Here is a 12,486-nt window from a genome sequence, read left to right on the forward strand (position 1 = left end):
CACTGTGTAGTCAATCCCACAGGCCACAAGTCAGGATGTGAGTCAGGCTTTTCTGTGAGACTTCTTTTCCCTGGTGTCTCATCCAATAAAAATGATCAGAATATTAACTGTATGTATTTTGTGATACTTAATTAGGAACAAGTCCCTCTGCCACCCCTCCACAACACAGTAGATTCAAAGGATTTGCCTGCTTCTCAGCAAATTCAAATTTGATGTGTAGATTGTCAGAACAGTAAAAATTTGGAATTCAAGATAAGGTTTTCTAACCCTTGGTCAACTTAGCTTTGGCATGTTTGATGCTGACTTAAAGGTTGAATATGGGGGGAGGGAAATGGGGACCATGTCATGAGAAAGGGTATCAATGTTTGTGAAGTAATGCACCTTCTGTCTGGTGAATGTAGTGTAACCCTTCTATTAATTGCAATAAAAAAAAGAAAAACAAAGGTTGAATATGGATCTCAAAGCCAAATAGAAAGAAGAAAAGGTGAGGGGAAAGGCACTTACCAGAGCAAATGGCCCCATGGAGTTTGCTTGTCACATCATTAAATTTATACAATGACTAGTATTTGCCTGGAATATCTATATGACTCAACCTAGCTCCCCCAACCCCTACTCTTGACCTTCATTTAAGACTGCTCAAGGTCGTCTTGTCAGAGGTCTGTCCTCTTCTATTATAGCTCCACCTTATTCTTTTAGCCATGTAATTTATTTCCATGGCACTTCTCACCATCTGACAAGTTATAAATCTTGTGTTTACTTTCTGTCTCCTTGCCACTCTTAAGTTATGTGAGAGCAGTGACTTTGTTTTGTCCGCAATGGAATCCCTAGAATTCAAATATGCTCAGTCGTAGATGCTTAATAAATCATTTGGGGAGGAAACCACAGTTCTGGAAATTCCAAATAACTTGCCTCAGATCTTATAGAAGATGACAACACCACAATTCAGGGTCTCCTCTGTGTAACAGCCATGGGACCCTTCCCTTTGGGCTCTCTTCTTCACTATCATTCTCCTGCCTGAGAAAAATGGGTATACTTTGCACAATATAGGTAAGAGATGAGGTAGAACTGGTGGGGACTGGGGCAAAATGGGAAGTAATTCTCAGGTTGAAAGAGGCTATCCCCCTAATACCTGCTGCCGCTTAAACACATTATAAGAAGAAAGGATGGCAAGCTAATTGTAAAATACTTCAACCAGTCTTTAGGCCAAACAAAACACTTCTACCTGCCAGGTCTTTGCTGTGAGTTCCTAGTTTTGTGACTGCTGAAGTCAAAGAATACATTCATTCACAACTCTTTTGTTGTTTCACTCTAGTAATTTCAGTAAGTGGGGACATGTTAGGGAAATATGAAGGGTTGTGTGATTGTGGTTGACTGTTCTTTGGACTAACCCAAGGATCAGTGGGTTGGGCTGTCAAAAATAATGATCAATCAAAGGGTATTTCTGGCTGGTGTTTAGGACTCTGGAGATAAGGCTGAAGAGTAATGTGTTTTCTCTGCCTTAACTCCATCTGTCCTAATGGGGTACTTGGTTCTGCCCTTGCCAGCTCCTCACTGGAAATCAAGGGGCCTCTGTACAGGGCTGGCTGAGCTGGTAATCACTTAGGTGTTGTTGGGCAAGTGGCCCAGTTTTTCTGCTCAGCCATTTTCCTGTTTGAATAATTAAGGGCTGGATTTTGAGATGTAGGTGACAAAAGATAGGATTTCACGCAGGACTTGAACCATCTCTTAAAAACAAAGCCTTTTGTCTGAGAAGGACAAAGATTACATAACTTGTGTTTGTCACTTAGGCAAGTTTTTGAATCCATTCATAGTCATAGGATAACTTGAAAGCTATTTTTTGTTTTATTTTATTTCATTAATCCTGGGGCTTGAACTCAAGGCCTAGACTCTTTTCCTTAATCTCTTATGCTCAAGGCTAGGGCTCAACCACTTGAGCCACAGTGCCACTTTCAGCTTTTTCTGGATAGTTTATTGGCAGTAAGAGTTTCAAGGACTTTCCTGCCCAGGCTGGTTTTGAACTACTGTCCCAAGCTCTGAGCTTCTTGAGTATTTAGGATTACAGGCACGAGCAACCATTGGCACTCACTAAACCATTTTGGAGAGGCTAACATCCTGGTTTGACCCCTGTTTTCTGGCTGAACTGGCCATGATGATTTATTTCCTGAAGCCTTGGTTTCCTTACCTATAAAATGAAAATAATCTTGTTGTGATCATTGTTCTTGGTAAATTATCGAATGTCCTTCCCTACTTTTTTTTTATAATGGAGCACCTAAGTAGTATGAATAATAAAAATGAATTTAATTAACATTTACATTTGAAATGCAGCATGAGAAATCTATGTTCCTAGCAGATTTTAGACCTTTAAATTTATTAGGAATCGCAATGTGTTGGAATTAAAAGCTGGCAGAGTCCATTCGTGTGGTTCCTCATTCACACATTCAGTTCAAGTTCAGTGTGCCTCTCTGATTTTGTTTTGGTGTTTTTTTGTTTTTTTATTTTTTATTGCTGTTCTTTTGAGACGAGGTCTTACACTCTCCATTCTCTTGCTTCACCCTCCAAAGGGCTAGGATTACAGACATTCCACTACCCCTGCTCTGTCTTTGAGTAATAATGTCAGGTACAGAGACAAATGAATCCTGTGGGTCTCCAGAGGATTATGGAGCAGCTGACTTTGCATATGTGGCTGGACAGACTTGTCTGTGAATCTGTTTGCAGGGATGCAGAAAGAAGGGAGGCATGTGAGGATCTGGCGTCACTTTTAGTAGACTGTCTGATGACAACCTTGCTACAGAGGGAATTGGTTGCCACAGGAGAAGATGGTGTGGTTGTTTCCCCAGGCTGATGTGAAGGACGCCTGCCTGGGCAGAACAAAAGCATCTCTCCACATCTACAATGGCGCATAATTTAAAGCAAGAGGCTACAATAGACAAATTGCACCCACTTCAGAAGGAGAGGGCGCGTGGACACTGTATGCTTGTTCCTGGGAGCTCAGAAGTAGGCACTGTGCCCTGATGGGCACTCACCCTAAGCTGCCATTCCCACTGAAAGAGCAGCCTGTCCCCTGTCTGCTGGCTTTCATCTTCTGCCATATCTGTATTCATGTGCATCAGTCCCCACATAAAAGAGCACAGCTTGGTATTTCTGCCTTTGCTTCTGTGACCTGCAGTCAAGCCATTTGAAAATATATTTTAAGGCTTTTACAAGGAATAATAATTAGGCACAGTGGTTTCTAGTCATTTGGCACTTAGCAAGGAACATTCAGAGGTTCTTATGCCTCAGGGAGCAGCAGCCTGTTTAGACTTTGGGAGGGGCTGTGAGCTGCAAGGGCCTTGCACGTGTGTGTGTGTGTGTGTGTGTGTGTGTGTGTGTGTGTGTGTGTGTTGTGTGGTGGCAACACCAAGCAACTAGGACAGTGTCACCTGGGAAACAGGACACATTTGACCCCACAGTGGACTTGGGCTCTGAACAGCTAGCTGCTGAATTTTGAACAGAACTTCAGGGAAGTTGTACTCTCTGGTGAGTTGATGGGCTGAGATTGGAGAGTGGAATGGAATGGAACGTTCTTTCTGTTATCATGAAGGGCGGGTTTGGACTAGAAATAAATCTTGCCTTGCTGCCAATTTGGATCATAGTCTATCAAAGTGGGAATCTTGTTGGTGTTACTGAGGTCCTCATTATCCAGAGACCTGTACTGGGGGAAGAAATTTCCCTTAGGTCAAGTGGTCCCTGTTGAGCTCAGAGTAAAATCTGCAACCTTTACCCCTTCCTGCTTTGACTGCCTCTAGTTCAGCCAGCAGTGAGTGACCCTTTAAAGATTTTTCAAATAAAGAAAAAAAGGTACATATTTGTTATTCAAATCAGAGTAAAAAAATAAAGTAGAAAGAATAAGCAAAATAACTAGTATCATTTTTATAGTCATCATTACATATGTTAAGGTTTTATTATTAAGCAATTGTGCTGCTGGTTCATGCTTGGTGCTGGTGGTTCATACATACAATTTTGTCTACTCAGGAGGCTGAGATTTGAGGATTTAAAGCTAGCCTGAAAGGGAAAATCTATGAGACTCTCATTTCTATTTACCAGCAAAAGCCAGAAGTGAAGATGTGACTCAAGTGGTAGAATGCCAGACTTGAGTGAAAAGCTAAGGGACAGAGGGACAGTTCCCAGGCAACATTATTTGTATTTCTTTTTAAAATAATGTTTTTATTTTTTTCTGTTCACTGTTGCCAAATCATCTCCCTACTGTTGCTGATTACTAAATGTTAATATGAGTTGTTTGATCTTAAAAGTATTGTATTTATGTTTTTTTTTTAATGGCACTAGGGTTTGAATTCTAGGTCTTGAACTTGCCAGATAAGTGTTATACCACTATGCTATATCCCAGTCTTTTTGTTTTGTTTATAATTTTTGTTGTTGTTGTTGGTTGTAGGGCTTGAACTCTGGGCCTAGGTGTTGTCCCTGAGCTTTTCAGCTTAAGGCTACTGCCCTACCCTTTGAGCCTCAGCCCCACTTCCCGTTTTTCTAGTGGATATTTGGAGATAAGAGTCTCAGGTTCTTTAGTGGCCGGGCTGGCTTTGAACCTTGATCTTCAGATCTCAGCCTCCTGAGTAGTTAGGATTACAGGCGTGAGCCATAGCACAGCCTTAGTTATTCTTCAGGAAGTGTCCTGCATTTTTTGCATAGGCCAGTCTAGACTGTGAACTCCCTGTCTATGTCTCCCTCATAATGGGGACCACAGTTGCATATACTATGACCGATAGGACCTCAGAGCCTGAACTTGAACCTCCTTAGCTTCCCTCTACTCTGCCTCCTGAACAATTATGGTTATGGCTTGAGCTATCATGTATAGCTAGGAGATCTTTAATGTAGATTCACTAATCTCACCTTTTTCTTCTTGGTTCAGTTTTCACTTTATGTATTTATCAAGTATACTGGTTGATCTTAGTTTTCCGTGTTTATCAGTTTATTTGTTTAACTGTGTTTAGTTTGTTTACCTTTTTGATGATTCTTTATTTCAATCCTGTAAGACAACTGCCTTCATTCCATCCAGATTTCTTTATCCTAAGTGCACTTATTTTCTGTGGGTAAATTCTTCAGTCTATATGCTAATAATTCCAAAACTAACCTCAAGCCAGTAACTCTTTCTTATGCCCCTGGTTTTGGATTTCCAAGCTCTTAGAGCAGTTAGGCTTCCTCTAACTTGTGAGCTACAGATCTCTAGGGATATAGATTGGATTCACCAAGTTCGAGTTAGGGCCTGAAATTGTACTTTTCTGTCAGCCTGGCTGCTGGTCTGTAGGGGTGAATCAGACTTTTTGTGACCCTATGAAGGTTCAAGAATTGAAGTAGCACAAAGAAGCCTACACCAAGAGACAGATGAATGACAGAAAAATTTGCATGCTCAGGGGCATCATGGGAAAGTAACCTCTCCATAGCCCAGGAAGATGTAGAGGTTGACATGCTCTCTTCATGGGCCAGAGGGAAGTGGAGGCTTTAGGCTAGTTAGCTGGGAGCAAATGATTTTGAGAGGAGGCAAATGGGCCCGAAGAACAGAGAATAGCTTGGGATTTGCATGTATTAGATAATAGGCATGTGCCATTTTTAGCAGTTGTGTTTCCTGTGACTTAAGTTTTGGAATCCTCTGGAAGCTCCAGATAGGGGAATGCGAAAGAAAGATCCCTCTTGTTCTTCTGGAGGAAAAAAGGAAAAGATATAGTGGATGTGGGAGAAAGTGGGAGACAATTTGTCTCTTCTTTATCAAAGCCTTCAGCATCCCAAATACCTTGCTCTCCTGAGCCTCAAAAGTTCCATGAACCACATTAAATAATAAGCCCAAAGTTACCTCATCCTCATCTCTGTCAAACCTGCTCTTGCCAACTTACCCCCGTCATATCTAAGAATAAAATCTGAGTTTTCATTCTCATTCTTGCACTTCATTGGTTACTAAGCATTTTGAGTCTCTTGGGAAAAGCTACGTGACTTTGGCTTTCCTCTTTTGTATCTGTTTACCAAAGCCCAGTGGGAACCAGGTCCTTATCATCCCCCAGAGACGGAATTCCAGAGCATCTTTGCCCCAGAGGGTCCCAGTGTGTATGCTTCTTAGAAGTGTCTTCCAGAATTCTAATTTGATGGTGACATTGGCTATTCCAAAAGTCTGGTACTGTTGAGTTGCTTCCTTTCTAGTTTTTTCAAGAGAATTGTAAGGTCCAGCAAACTTGGTGCTAGCCACTACTCCCCTAAATATCTCCCTGACCCCTACAACTGTCTTCAGTTTCTCTGCAGCCCTTCCCCACTGCCTTCTCCACTCCTGCGCCTTGCTGCCTCCAGACCCAGTTCTCCAAACCCACTGGTTAGTTGTCCTGTCTGTTTTTTCTATCTCAAGGGACCCACCTCCAGAATCTAGCTCCTGTCAATCTTTTGTGAGTCCTTCAGCATACCTCATTAACAGAACTTGTGATTTTAATCTGGGCTTCCAGAACTGAACTATTTAAAACAAATGTGTTGGATTTTGTTGTCTTCTGAATTCCACGTCTACTCCTTTTGGAATGTATCTGCCATTGTATTGTTTAACATTGAGGGACTGAGCAGAAACCAGATATTCTGTAGACAAGTTTTGCATGTGAGCAGTAAGAAAGAATGGTTTCAGCTGTATACTCTTGGACGATTTGAGGGAAAACAGCCTCCCACTTCATTCATCCCTCAGCCACTCTGTCGCTATGGAAGGCACTCATTGTCCATTGCAATGGAGCACTTGAAGTTCTTTCTTGGTTGAACTTAGGGTCTGATGTGTTCACTCACCGGTTGGTATGCTACCACCTGAACCACATCTCCAGCCTTGGCAGTTGAGCCAGTTGGACTGTATTTTTCCATGCTGAGTTGTAATGAAAGTATAAATTGTACATAGAATTTTAAGGTCTTAGCATGAAATGAGGAATTTTTTAAAATTATTTTTTTAAAGAATTTATTACCGTTGATTTAAAATTAATTTTTGTATTGATTACATGCTATAATGATAGCTTGGGTGTACTGAGTTACAGTATATTGGCATGTTTCTCTTTACCTTTTTAATGGAAAGATGAAAATTTTAAGTGACATTGTTTGCATAGTTTTTAGTTCTCTTGGCTAGTAGTGTTCTAAAGTGACCATTTTTTACTCCCCTTCAAAATAACTACGATGGGTTTACTTCACCCCTTAGCCATTCTAAGATTCTGTCACTTAGCTATATTTTCATTCTTTGGAGCTACTGGTTGAAAAATAAATTTTCAGATGTGACAAGACTATCTGGGAACTCAGTTCTTTAAGTTGAGTTTTTGAGATAATTTTCTCCATTACCATGTTTCATATGCAGATGGTACCAAGAAAAGTAAAACATATATATGTGTGTGTGTGTGTGTATTTATACATACACACATACATATATGAATGTGTGTGTATGTGTCTGTATGTGTGTGATTTGGACAATGAAGGCAAGTATTAGAAAAGCACACCTCTAAATCCCAGCATTTAGGAGTCTGAGGCAGGAGGATCATTGAGTTTGAAGCCAGCCAGCCTGTGCTATAGTACAGATCTTGTCTTTAAAAAAGAAAGAAAAAAACAAAAGAAAGAAAGTGAGAAATTTTATTATAGAATTTCCAACCACATCTTGAACCTTGCTGTCTGCATTCTCACTTTTACTGTCACAAAATCTGAATACATTGGGTACTGTTATTACTACCGTCTGTTTAGTCCATTTTGTAGTGTTTAAAACCCAAGAATTCTATCCCTATAAATTGTTTTGTTTCACAATTTAAGCTAGAGCTGCCTAAAGCATTTAGCAAAATTCTGTCATCAGCAATTCCTTTTCTAGTATATCCTTGAACCAATCTCGAAATAACTAATAGATCAAAACCAACCATGCTATGGTTGAGAGGCAGGTGGGGGAACCTTCCCTGACACCTTAGCTTCTCTTTTGAAAAATGGAGCAGTAAAGCAAATTGGCAGGCTGAATTAAGCCTTTCTGGAGGAGGGGGGGGGGTCATTGTTCACAGATTAGAGTTCTATGATTTTTTTTTTTTTAGAATAGCAGGAGATTTGAGGTACTGTTTTTTCTCTAAAGGATGAATATATCTGTCATGTTCACACAAAGAACCGTAGAGCTGGAGCTAGGCCAACTTCTTTTGTCTCTAAAATGATCTTCTACGTCTTCTTTCCAAGACTACCCTATGAAAATAACAGAAATAGTCTGGCTTGGACCATTAGTATGGGCTAAGAAGGATGGTGACATTTTAGGTGTAAGAACCTCTTGGAGATAAGATGTGGGCATATGTATTATAATGCATAGAGCAATCACCCCAAATGATTAGGTGGATGCTAAGCAGGTAGCTAATAAATTTCTCCTCTCTCCTGTGCACCCTATCCTTATTGCAATGTGCTGATTAGGGTTTAAAATGGTCCGATGAATTATGCAAAATCTGTTTCTGCAGGAGGGGCTGTCTTGCAGCCTAATGCGGCACAGATGGAAAGATCCTCTTTTAATCATTGTTCTCACAATACTTGGACGCTGTTTTGAGGAATAAGCACTCAGAAGTGGAAGTGAATGGCCTTCAACAGCAAATGAATTCCTTCTGTAGAGTGGAACTGAAATGTATTTGTGATGCAGATGGTTGCCCTGTGTTTGAATGCATCCTTGTCATTTGAGATTCATACTTAGAAGCAAACTGTAGCTTGAAATCCTTGAGTTTTAGACAGTTTCACTGGAGGAATTATTTCTGCCAGCCTGGCCCAAAATGTATTATTATTACTACTACTATTATTATTATTCCCATTATTATTATTGTTGTTTTCAAAAGTGGTGACAATGAGTGTTTTTTAAATACTAATTCACTCCAATCAAGAAAACATGCAAATTACCTCTCTCTGATCCTTAGTTACTGCTGAAGAGATGGAATTAGTTAGCATCCTCTTACTTTTATTAGCATAATATTAATGCAAATGATCAGCAAAAGGCTTTTTGGAAAAAAGCAGAGCCATGGAAAGTAATTAATAACTGTGCTCATTTCCTAAACAAGGAAGAAAAAATACGTCTGATTAGATCTCTCAGTTTGTTATCTGGGCCAAAGACCTCCTGCCTGAGTCTCCACAGGTACCTGGTTCAAAAATCAATGTCAGCTTAGAACTTTCCCTTCCAGAGCAAGAACCAGTCTGCAAAAAGCTCAAAGGAAACATTTCAAAAGCAAGATAATCTGCTGTTGTGAGTATATAGTTCTGATTCAGATGGCTATTAGACTGTGTACTACATTCTAATGCTGTCTTGGGAAATTAGGACAAGAGGATTGTGAGTTTGAGGCCAGCCTAAGCTAAGTAATAAGACACTATCTCAAAAAAAAAGAAAAGAAAAGAAAAAGGAAGGGAGAGGGGAGGGGAGAACAGGGGAAGGCAAGGAAGGGGAGAAGGAAAGAGGAAATGTTTATGAAACATTTTTTTAAAACACTTCTTAAATAAAGGGGCAAAAAATGAAAAAAGTAATCTTCATTGGCCAACTCAAGAGGTTCAAACAAATCCAACTAACAGGTTAATAAAAAGAGTTCCCCCATATTGTCTTTATTTGCTCAGCGGAAACAGGCGTAAATTAAAGGGAAGTGAAGTTGAATCAAACAGCAGGAAGACACAGTTAGCTCTGAAGATAGCCTTATAAATTTAGATCAAGGTATAGCAAGAGACTGGAATTTCCCTTCTTACTCCCCTTAATTCAGTGCTGCATTTTATCTATGTCCTGGCATCTTGTCATTGCCGGTGTTTGGCTGGAAGCAAGCCCTGTAACACCTGGTGCCTTCCAACTCACCCAAGAACAAAGCTTGCACTGCCCACCATTGTTCTTTTCCTCCAACTCTTATCTCCTCTATTAGAACACAGAGCTCCACTAGAGGAGAGCCCCAGGGCTGCTTTGGACTTTCCCATCCACAATGAAGTATCATCTTGCCATTTGTGGAGTCATTATTTGGTGAATGTATGTCTGAATTATGCCTTACTGGTCTATTTATCATTAACAAGCAAGAGTCCAGGTTCTGAGGTGTAGCTCCACTGAAATACAGAAATATTAGACTTCATCCTAATTTGACCATACTTTTGAAGTAGTCCCTTCCCTACTTACAATGGAAAATGTAAGGACCAGGATGTGTGGTTCAGTGGACTATCGTTTATTTAGCATGTAGAAGAAATAGATAAACAAGAAAATAATTCTTGGAGTGGGGAGACCCACTCCAATGAAAGAGATAACATTGATTATGATGTATTGTACTGATCAACTGACACGTGGTATTAAAAGGCCTGTTTCCAGCTATTTGAAGGTAATTTAAAAAAAAGCATTATGTTTGGGTACAAATTTTATTTCTTTATACAAATTTTATTTTTAAACTGTATATGCAATTTTTCCCCGCCTGTCCTGGGTCTTGAACTTAGGGCCTGGGCACTGTCCTTGGGCTTTCTCAAGGCTAGAGCTCTCTACCACTTGAGCCACAGCACCATTTCTGGCTTTTTTTCTATGTATGTGGTACGGAGGAATCAAACCCGGGCCTTGTACAAGCTAGGCCAGCACTCTACCACTAGGCTAAACTCCGGGCCCAAACTGTAACTACAATTTAAAAAACAGTACTGGGCCTGGGATATAGCTCAGTGGCAAAGCATTTACCTAGCAAGTACAGCATGTTGGGTTTGATCCCTAGTTCCAAAAAAGAAAAGGAAAAAAAAAATCAGTTAAAAAATAAGATATAGATGCCAACTTCCTATGATCATTTATAAAGATTAGTTTGGTAAAACTTAGTATCCATAAAGAAATTGAATTAAATATTTATTGTTACCCATATTAGACTGGTTTACATATGAAAGAATCCTTAGGGTTTCAGAGTATTTATTTTATAGACCCTGCTTCAGCAAATAAATGGAATCATTTATGGATGGGAACCCTTAACAGTTATCTCTCAAACTCCTGAGGTTTTTCTTTCTTTCTTTCTTTCTTTTTTAAAGGCAACAGGCAAGGTCCTAAGTCTTGGATCGTTACCTTGGAGTATATGACAACTTTGATCTTTTTGTAGACACATCCTGGCAAGATAGTAAAGGAGGCTGGATCTTTGATGCCATCTTCTGTGCTGGCTCCCGTGCCTGTGGTACGCACTGTGTGGATGTCGACTTGTGCCCTGGAGGGCACTGCATGCTCTTCATCCTTTTCATCTCCTTCTTTTAGAACTTACTCAGACTGTTCTGGTCTCTGGAGGCTCTGTTCTCTCTTCAATAGCATATTGATTAATCTCTTCTGAAGCCGTGGCTTTCTGAGACAACAATGCTTTCTCCTGCTTCCCTTTCTGGGGGAGCGGGGACCATGGCTACTACATCCGGCTGAGATATGAGGTCCTAGTTGTGCAGAATCTAGGGCACAGTCAGGTACATCTAACAGGTAAGGTTTAGGGGAGAAATAGAGATTAGTCAACCTAGATTCTTTCTTTCTAGGGACTCAACAGAGAAGAGAATGCAGAATGGAACAATGAGGAAAGCCAAGGAAAGAACAAGACGGATAGAAATGGATGTCTTTGAGCTGAACACTGTAGTGTAACACTTTGTAGAGTGCCAGCACAGTCTCGGGTATAGCTAGAGAAAGAATTGTTAGAAGCACAAGCTGCTTTTGGATTTCCCACATGGAATGCTATTGTAGAAACCGATGTTTCATTGCTCCTTGTTAGTGCTCCTGTCCCATGTAAAAAGAGCAGGCAAGCAGAGGGTATATGAAACTGGAGGTGAGTCACAGCTTTGTAGGAGTTTCTTGAGAGGACTTAGATGGGAATTAAATTAGGACAGGTTCATCAGCTTCCAATTTAGTGAAGGATTTATGCCTAGATTGTCTTAATGGACTAAATAAGAACTGTGCTAGATGATGTAGCAATCAATGCTTAGGACAAGGATAACTGATATTTAAATTCTTTCTTTTGCCATCTTCAGTTTCTGTCCTTGTGGGTTTAAGTTTCAAGTCTGTGCTTGCTGAACAAAGCCAAGTGGCTTTTAACTGAAACTCTTTGGTTTAGTTTTGTCTGGGAATGTTAAGCTTTCATTTTGCCTTTCAAATATTAAAAATCCTTCCCTCATCTCTAGTGTTGCATTTTACAATTGGAAATTTTAAAAAAAATTAATTAATTAATTAATTTTTACCAGTCCTGAGGCTTACACTTGGTGCCTGGGCACTGTCTCTGAGCTTCATTTGCTCTAGGCTAGAGCTCTACCACTTTGGCCACAGCACCACTTCCAGCTTTTTCTGTTTATGCAATAATGAGGAATCAAAGCCAGGGATTCATGCATGCTAGGCAAGCACTCTACCACTAAGCCACATTCCCATCCCTTTCTTTATTTTTGATTTCTTTGGACTATTATATTCACATCTGTCTAGTGTTGAGTCCACTCAGGATGAAACATACAGAATAAAACATGCTTTCGATGATCTTGTTAAACCAAAATTCTTGAGAT

General features: G+C 40.1%; 1 protein-coding gene across 6 annotated transcripts in view; it reads left to right on the forward strand.

The window, feature by feature from the left end:
• Arhgap18 (Rho GTPase activating protein 18) overlaps nucleotides 1-12,486 on the forward strand; it is a 178,555-nt gene that overhangs the window by 90,356 nt on the left and 75,713 nt on the right. The window contains exon 1 of one of the 6 annotated variants that reach the window (XM_090338146.1): nucleotides 3,439-3,516. The exons of 4 other annotated variants lie outside the window; for them this stretch is intronic. The gene's annotated coding sequence lies outside the window, so the exon portion shown is untranslated. Of the gene's footprint in view, nucleotides 1-3,438; nucleotides 3,517-11,087; nucleotides 11,142-12,486 lie in introns of those variants that run through there. One more of the 6 variants, XM_090338148.1, reaches the window with a different exon arrangement.

This window comes from Megascapheus bottae, chromosome 8 (assembly GCF_031878675.1).
Source record: "Megascapheus bottae isolate mThoBot1 chromosome 8, mThoBot2.hap1, whole genome shotgun sequence".
Classification (NCBI taxonomy): domain Eukaryota; kingdom Metazoa; phylum Chordata; class Mammalia; order Rodentia; family Geomyidae; genus Megascapheus; species Megascapheus bottae.